This window comes from Condylura cristata, unplaced genomic scaffold (assembly GCF_000260355.1).
Source record: "Condylura cristata isolate star-nosed mole 26May11 unplaced genomic scaffold, ConCri1.0 scaffold00034, whole genome shotgun sequence".
NCBI lineage: Eukaryota > Metazoa > Chordata > Mammalia > Eulipotyphla > Talpidae > Condylura > Condylura cristata.
The window spans coordinates 11556324-11559059 of NW_004567135.1; positions in this window are offsets into that span (position 1 = coordinate 11556324).

Below are 2736 nucleotides of genomic sequence, written 5' to 3' on the forward strand. Positions count from 1 at the left end.
TCTGAATCTCTAACCGTCTCTTCCTGCAAAGGTGTCATTCGGGTATGGTTACGTCTTTTCATCTTTTAAGTTGAGAATGTCTACCACAGTGCTTGGCTCATAGAACTGTTATAGAGGGACTAATGGGAGAAGATGTGTATTGAGTTATTGCACTGGGTAGACTGAGTAGATTTCCTTCTAGTTTTGGGAAATTTAGAGATTTTTCCAGAAAAAGCTCAGCTTTTATGAAAAATTTGAGAGGAGTGGAGTGAACTACCTCTACCAAGAAGAAAAAAAACTTTTATCTATTGTGAGACAATTTTAAGAATATTTTAGTGCCTTTAGAGCCCTGATACTTCCTCTTACCCAGAGAAGTCTAGGTTCTATCATAGCATCATAGATGGGTTTGGGGTCCTTCTCACCCTGAGAGAAAGCTAGGTAACACTGGCATTCAGTTTAAAGACATGAGACATCAAGGATTAAGCTAGTAGTGCACTAAGAAAGTGCTCCACGGGCTCGCCCTGGTGGCACAGTGGTTAAAGCACAGCACTGAGAAGCTAAAGCCACTTCAGCACGAGTTCGATTCCCGCCTGCCCCGGAGGTGACCACATGGCGCGGCAGACCTCTCCTGATCTGCCTGCTGCTCCCCTCGTCGATCTGCCCGTTCTGCTCCCCACTCTGTCTCTGGTGAAGACTCTCGCCGCCCCTGAGCCTCTGGCCTGTACCCCAGTTCTGTATGTACAAATAAATAAACCTTTAAGAAAAAAAAAGTGTTCCACAACACTAAAATAACCAGTGTCATACCCAGCACCAAACTACAATGACATGATTTCATCAGGTGTTATCAGCACAAAGAATAACATATGGGTTTTAATGACCAAAGAATAAAAGGGACCCAGGTTACTTTGCAGGCTCTGGTGGCAAGTTGTTTTCTGGAGTGTAGTTCAAGAAATACTTGGGCCTAGGGTAGGGAAAATACAGGATTGCAGAGGGATAACTGCCCAGGGGTGGGACAGAATGGAGGCTCAGCTAGGTAGCTGACTGCTGCAGCCTTGGCTTGGCTTCCGTCTGGCCCAGATGGCACTAGGGATACTGCTGGGCCAACTGCTGGAGGTGGTGTTGGATAACACCATGGTCTGATTCTTGAGGAGTGGTGGATTCACTGCAGCATGTCTTGGCCATATGTGAGCCTGGGCCGCATTTGAGGTTCCCCCTGGAGGAAGAGGGGGACGTCACATGATTGTCTTATAGATCTCCTTTTATGGCAGGGGCCATACTTGTCCAGATTTCCCTATACTTTATGGATTACAGGTTAGAGAAACTTCTTTCCAGTTCCAGGGCCACTGGATCTGGGGAGGCAGCAAAGGAAGCATGGGTTAGTTCCTGAGGTTAAGCTGCTATACATGGTCACACTTTCTGGAGGGCTCAAATAGAATCAGAGCCTGAGGCACGTAGAACGTACAGGCCTTTCTCAACCTTCTATGGTTTGCAGTTGTTTGCAACAGCTATGCCAAAATTACTCTAAATGAATCCTTTCGATGCCAAGTAATTCACTTTTTCTATGGCATTTCATAAAGCTGGATACCTTCAATGATAGCCCTCTTCAAGGGTCTTATTCCAATCTTTGCATGTTAGTTCTACCATCAGCACAACTGGTGGCTCTGGAGAGCTTCTGATTTAGACAGCCCTTTCTATAATGTGGAGGTTCTTGTAGCTTGGAGGGGTGACTCAGTATCTTAAAAGTCTTTTGGAGTGGGACTTTTAATCTCCAAATAACCTTATCCAGTTGTCCTCAGTTGGAATTGGTCCTCAGGTCAGGGGGAAAAAGGGCTGCAGAGGCTGTTGTGCAAGAGAACTAACTGCCCAGGTGTGTGGGCTGCCTAGAGGCTCAGCCAGGTACTGACAGATTGCTTTGGCTTGGCTCCCATCTGGCTCATTAGAGTCACCTAGGGAACTTTACAAAACCCTGTTGCCCAGGCCTCACTAAATCATAATCCTCTGCAGAGGAAGCAAAGTATTGGTATATTTAAAGCTCTCTAGATGACTCTTCCTTGCAGCCAATGTTGCAATCCACTGCCATGCCAGAACCCAGTTAACCTCTTCAAGGTCATGCTATGGAATAAGGCCTCCTGTCTTTGAATCCTGACTCAACCACTTGAACAGTTCTTTGTGTCTTCATCTGTTACAGGAGGATGACAATCTGCCTCAAAGGATCCGTGAAGAAAGAAGCACAAGAGAACACATTCAATCTAGAAGAGTCTCTGACACGTGATAAGTTTGACTCAGAGCCTGGATGGGGCCTAGCAAATGTTGACTCGATGTTTGTGCTCAGGATGCCAGGCGTGTTTTAAGCATTTCACGGGCACTCTTCAATGAACTTTGTCACACTGAAGACGCACTGTAAGAGAAGTGACCAATGCAAAATGTGTCTTGAGGCCCTCTCACCTGGTGGAGCCCATCATCCCAGACTACCCTTCAGCTTAGGTGCCAGGGGACTGCCTGCCTGCCTTGTCATCACATATGTTCTCTCCCCATCAAAATCCCTTTAAGCTTCTAAAGTTCTGTACGTGGAAGAGCATTCTGTAACTAAATTAAGAGCTCCTCAAAGTTCTGTCCAATACTGTTTGTTGTTGTTATGCCCAATGCCTATTTATGAGTTATATGTATAAGATGCCCACCAAACACTTTTTGGAATGACTAAAATAATTAACCTTGTATATGTATGTATGTGTGTGTATATATATATATATATATATA